The sequence below is a fragment of the Lingula anatina genome, chromosome 9, assembly GCF_051362555.1.
Source record: "Lingula anatina isolate TDL-2025a chromosome 9, LinAna3.0, whole genome shotgun sequence".
NCBI classification, from domain to species: Eukaryota; Metazoa; Brachiopoda; class Lingulata; order Lingulida; family Lingulidae; genus Lingula; species Lingula anatina.
The window spans coordinates 628065-634528 of record NC_141775.1 but is presented as its reverse complement, the minus strand read 5'-3'; the positions used below and the strand labels follow the sequence as shown (position 1 = coordinate 634528).

The 6464-nt window shown below is 35.3% G+C and overlaps 1 long non-coding RNA gene across 1 annotated transcript; it reads right to left on the bottom strand.

The window, feature by feature from the left end:
* Window positions 1–46: 46 nt before the first annotated feature.
* On the bottom strand, window positions 47–4372 carry LOC147759742 (uncharacterized). Its single transcript, XR_015331012.1, has 3 exons — window positions 3084–4372; window positions 2546–2623; window positions 47–1158 (listed from the first exon to the last, which is right to left on the bottom strand). It is a non-coding gene; the product is annotated as an uncharacterized LOC147759742 (long non-coding RNA).
* Between the last annotated feature and the right edge of the window lie 2092 nt (window positions 4373–6464).

Below are 6464 nucleotides of genomic sequence, written 5' to 3'. Positions count from 1 at the left end.
TTCCAGCCTCTAGTACCCACTGACAATAACTCACCGAATTTCTTCCACTCATAACTTTTAAAAACATATTTATCAGTTCATGAAAGTTACAGAATAGTATATACATATACATATACATATTCAGATGGCAAAATGGCTTTAAGCATTATGTGCTCATCTTTTAAGAAAGAAAGTTTAAAATAGGAATTATTTGAAAGAAATATTAATAAATTCTGATTCATAATTTTTCATAGTTTATTTTACCTACGCTTAAATATAAATTTAACTAAAAGCGGGTTTTATAATTATAGTATTTATGATAAAATATGAATAATAAATCAATCAAAATAATAAATGAAAATGGCAACTTTTTGAAAATTCTACCATGTCAGCAAGCCATGCTTTATTGCCATATCATACTTCAATTTAGGTAACATTAAATGATAAAAGTTAATGATAATTTTAAAATACTTTTGCCAAAAGAAATTTTTTTGACATTGGATCGTAAGTGGAAAAGATATTTTAATAAGTTTTATGTAATTTTTTTAAAATAATTTTCAGGATGGTCAGTTCTTTAGAAGGTTTATGGGTGATAACAAATACAACTGAATATCTAAAGGTTTTCGGGTATTTTTTATTTTATATAACTTTTGTTTAAAAAACCAATATTTGGTAGCAGCAAAATTTATGAAAAAATATGAATAATAAATCAATCAAAATAATAAATCAAAATTGAACTTCTTGAAAATTCTACCATGTCAGCAAGTCATGCTGTATTGTCATATCATATTACAATTTAGCTGAAAGATAAAAGTGTATTAATAAGTAAATTAATCCGTTAATGATAATTTTTTAATTTATTTTTGCCAAGAGACGTTATGTTTTTATTGACTTTGGATTGTAAGTTGAAAAGATATCTCAGTAATTTCTAATACATATATTATCTAAGTACAGCTGAATATCTAAAGGTTTTCGTGTATTTTATTGTAAATTATTTTTGGTTAAAAAAAACAATATTTAGTAGCAGAAAAATGCATTTGTATGCTATGGTGTATATTTACTATGGCTCTGGTATTCCTTTGGCATGACAAGGTAATTCTTGTGTAAAAGTGGCATCATCCACCTTAAAGTAATACTGTCTATTTGGCTGTACTATAAATCTTGGAGGTAGCTTCATGTCTGAAAGAGAGATTTCATTTTTCTCATCATATAAGTGAGAGAGACAAAAATATATGCTGGCAAGATATTAAAGTAGCTAGTAACATTTAATCAACCTATGGTTAAAGTTTTTCATGCAAACAAGCAAATCACTGATTATAGCCTCTCTGATAAGATAAATCTTTTTTCTGAAATAGAAAAAAAAATCCAGCTGTTATCACCATCTACGACACAACCAACGTGATACATTTATACATATTAAATAATAACCACTTTCTTTGAGTACTTATAACACGGCTCAGGACCACTGTTATAGCCTTTATATGTCACATGTCTTTTAGTAACCTTAAATTTAACCAAAAAGAAGTTTCCATAAAGATATGTTCTACTTTATTTCTGTAATTTTTGTTCCTTTTTATTTAAGATTTACTTTCCCCCATCACCATTAATCCCTTTCTCAAATACGTTATTATCATATGAAACAATTTCAATAAGAGTAAAGTTGAAAATATTAGGTCACGCATTATTTTTCTTCATCACAAAAGGAAAAGTTCCCAGCAGTCTTAAACATTATGTCGGTATTCAACCAAGTGCCTTTTTCCATACGAATCAATGCATAATCACCAAAATTGCAATCTTATAGTTCAGAATGTCTCACCACTCAGTCACACACTTACTAATGCAATAACTACCCACTGCTGTCACCACAGGACACAATCAGCATACCTAACAAAATCAACACAAATAACATGATGGCTCTTCAGGGCTGTCGCAACCAACACAATCAGTACACCTAAAACAGTGGCTCCCCACTCCTGGCGTAAACAACACAATCAGCACATCTAACACAGTGGCTCCCTGTTGCCGTCGTAAACAACACAATCAGCACACCTAACGCAGTGGCTCCCCACTGCTGTCGTAAACAACACAATCAGTACACCTAAAACAGTGGTTCCCCACTGCCGTCGTAAACAACACAATCAGCACACCTAACACAGTGGTTCCCCACTCCTGGCGTAAACAACACAATCAGCACATCTAACACAGTGGCTCCCCTCTGCCGTCGTAAACAACACAATCAGCACACTACCATAGTGGGTCCCCACTGCCGTCGTAAACAACACAATCAGCACATCTAACACAGTGGCTCCCCACTGCTGTCGTAAACAACACAATCAGCACACCTAACACAGTTGCTCCCCACTGCTGTCGTAAACAACACAATCAGCACACCTAACACAGTGGCTCCCCACTGCTGTCGTAAACAACACAATCAGCACACCTAACACAGTTGCTCCCCACTGCTGTCGTAAACAACACAATCAGCACACCTAACACAGTTGCTCCCCACTGCCGTCGTAAACAACACAATCAGCATTACCCACACAATGCAGTTCTGCGTGTTTACCTTGTGTCATCACTGTAGTGAAGAAAGCTGTTATCACCACAACTGCTGCCTTCGTCATGGTCATTCTTCTGTTCTAGTCTGAAAATTCAAAAATAATAGCAATAAAAAGAAAAAATGAAACATTACAAGTGAGAAATCACAAACACACACACACACACATACACTAAATCTTTTTTAATTATCATTTTGTCACTGAAAACGAAAAGGAAATATTACTGATTTTAGCATAACTCCTTCAATTATCATTGTCTTTTTGCAAATATAAATATTACAATTGACCACATGTTAAGCGCCTTATGCATATTGTTGACAACAAGTCAACTTTGAAACAAAAATCAAAGTTGATATACATGAATTAAATATTGGATCCACTACAGACAGTGAGACTTATTACTTAAACGATGAGTCTTATTTCAAATTAATGCAATGAAACTAATGACCTAATTAAGTATATTTTTAAAGCTGAACACAAAGTTTTACTCAATAATGTTGGGAATAAAATGTGTCAACGCATATTATATCAGAATAAAGACTTTACCTTAAAATTCTATGTTAGAATATTTCTTCTACTTTCACTAACCATCTGGTTTCAGTAGCACCCTGAAGATTAAAATAATTAAAATATAGCTTTACTTAATTTACAACAATTAAAAAAAAACTAGTCCACAACGCCTTGCTTTCGTTTATTACTGCCTATTAGTTTTGTTTTGATAATCTTACTGATAACTCGGTTTATTTGGAAATTGAACAAGGTGCTGCATGTAATACATGAAAAATAAACAAACCGATTTAACTAAGGAGTCAACATTCTTGGCGTTTTGTGCATTCAGAGGCCCAAAGCAGGATGATGATTAGCATATTTGCCACGACAGCATTTATTTTTTCATATCAGGATGCTTGGCATTTTAAGAACTTAGGGACCATTCCCATAACCCTATCGTACTAGGAGGATCGCTCTAAGCGTATACGAAAGTCAATTACTTAATTACTCCCGAGGAGCTCCACTGGGTGTGATAGATATTTAAGCCGCTTAAATTCAATTGAATGCATTTAGCTAGAATTCCCTCGGAGTTTCCCAGTGGACCAATCCTTTTAGTGCAATAGGTTTATGGAAACCCAGTTTCGAACCCTTGCAGCTTGAGGGATCAGTAACGACACTTCTTGCATTTATATTTATACCAGCAAAAAATAAACAGTTTTAAAGACCACTGTTTTTTGCGCGTAATTTTGCGTGTAATCACATGTGGAGCCTTTACTCCATTAAGCACAACACTTGCTCCCTTTATTATTTCTTTCTTTCTTTTTTCTTTCTTTCATCCATCCTTCCTTTCTTTAGTGTCATTGTGTACTGTTTCTTCTTTTGTAGTACTTTATAAACATTTATGCTGCCTTTGTAGCTTTTATTTATTGTTTGTACAGTGCACTATGCACATTGCATTTCTTGTCACCTTATAGTTTACTTATACCGATTTTATTTAAATAGCGGAAGTTTTCAAATAGCCTAGATATCTGTAAACATGGCAGCCACAAAAAGAGGGATACGTCATGAGCGAGCCAATTGTGAATTATTTTCATTGTGATCTGCTAAGCAGAAACAGGAAACAGGCGAGACGCCTTTGTCAGGACGAGACGTCCATGAACATACAGTGAAAGTGCATTTATACTCTGTACAAGCAAACGCACACTCTCAAAAGCGAGACACTTTTAATAAGAAAATCCAACACCAGGATTTGCTTTCTTTTCTTGTGAAAACCATTACGTTTAACACTGCACTAAACTGACCATTCCCCTCCTATCCCCCTATTGCCATGACTCTGCAGCTGATAAAGGTCATTTGTTGACCGAAAAGCCCACCCCCTGCAAAAAGCCCACGCCCTGCCCCGCCCGCCTGTACGTCACTCGAACTACTTGTTTTTTAGGTCAAACTCACACAAAGACGAGGCGCCTCTTACCACGCAAGTTGCAAATAGTAGACTACATTGTACACGGCTACAAACGGTCATCTTATAGCAGATCAGAACTGTTAGACCGACACGTCAAACAATTCTGTTCTTTTCCTCACACATACTTGAAATAAAGACGTTCAAGGGAATTACAACAACAAACAAATAAAAATTTAAAAAAAAATAAACTCGAGCGTCCGATAAACAAATTCAAAAACATTCGAGGAATAACAACATCAAATATATATCTGCACGTCTTTGTTACTGAGTAACAACAATGGGTTATCTTCTTTGAAATTCTGTCAAAATATTATCATGTGTTGGATAACAATGGGGACATTTTCATGTGAAAAGGGATGGATTTGTCATATTATAACACACAATTTTGTGTTTCCAAACATTGATGTGTATTTTAAACGTTTTAATTCTTAGCTGAAAATGACACTAAAACAGTGCTTAAATCTGGGACACAGAAATATCAGTCTGTTTTGCAACTGTACATTATAGAAAAGATAGTTCTCACAATAGTGCGGTCATGTTTTTTTTTTCTTTTTTTTTTCTTTGTCATTTCAGGGATAATTTACGGCACACACACTACAGAAAAACAAAAATTGCTCTCCGTCGCAAATACTGATGGGAGAAGAAAACGTTGTTTTTTTTTTGCGTCAGCATCATTTCCGTTTTCAACTTCAGTACAAAGCATTATCTCACACGTGAACTATACAAATCGTTCAATTTGGGGATTTAAATAACTGAAATACACTCTGCTTTTCATTGTGTTAGGAAAACCTTTCATCTGAGCAAGTAATATCAAATGTTATGACTCAATCCTGTATTGTGTCCTTCAGACACGCACGATAGCGAACCACGTACAGCTATTGTTGTTTAGTTTCATTTCCCCATTCAAATTCGGCCTAGAGACTTAATATAAATAGTGGAAATATCCATTGATGACGTAATTACCCAATCACCTGAATATTTAATGAGACTAATTAAATTGGCTATATCAGGTTCACACTTTTTGGCGCGTAGCTCACAAAAAAAAAAAAAAAAAAAAAAAAAACATTTCTTATCATCGCTGTTTAACCGCCGATTCAGGGTCGCAGCGTGTTTTCCCAACTCTGTGAAGTTAAGTGTACTCTTTCTTGATAATTTCCGTATGTGTTTAATGTTACATTTTCCATAACTAATGAATATAAATCAAAGTGCGATGCATATTCTAAGCGGAAAGCGCGCTCACAAGATCGGCGCAATGTTGAAATTTAAATGCCCATGTCCCCATGCTTTATAATCAGGGGCGCTGTCAAAACACAAGTCCTCAGGGGCCCGGGCTTGGGTCGTGTTATTTTGATAAGAGGTATTTAAACCAAGGCATGAGCCGACCACCACCAAACGCGTGTGTGTTCAAGAGAGAGAGAGAGAGAGAGAGAGAGAGAGAGAGAGAGAGAGAGAGAGAGAGAGAGAGAGAGAGAGAGAGAGAGAGAGAGAGAGACTTGCCTGAGTTATTTTAGTGTCCCCATCTTACTTGGTGTTAATCTTCCCTTTCTGGTTTGTTGCCTGTCCACAATTTATGTGGAAATTTTATCACAAGGTTCGTAATATATGTAAGTGTCTATAAATAGAAAAAGAAAGGGAAAGTAACTGAGCAGAGTACAGAAGTTCGTGCGTTACACCCTGGTAACAAAGTCATTTTCCAATCCATGCTGAAACAATGTAAATCCATATAGATTTCGAAATATACATGTTCTATGATGTTTAGTTATCATTTTGCTGAAGTAGATTTGCAATATTGATGGTTTTCGCGTCACAAAATATACTACTATACCGGAAATAGTGTCGTGTCTTGGCAGGGGGGATTCCCCTTGCTCTGCAACTTTCCCACGGTCTTGTTTTTTTTTTACTCCGATGACGTGTTCAACATCTCAGACCTGTCAACACTGCCGATCTTGATGGAAGTCTCCGGCTTGGACACATAC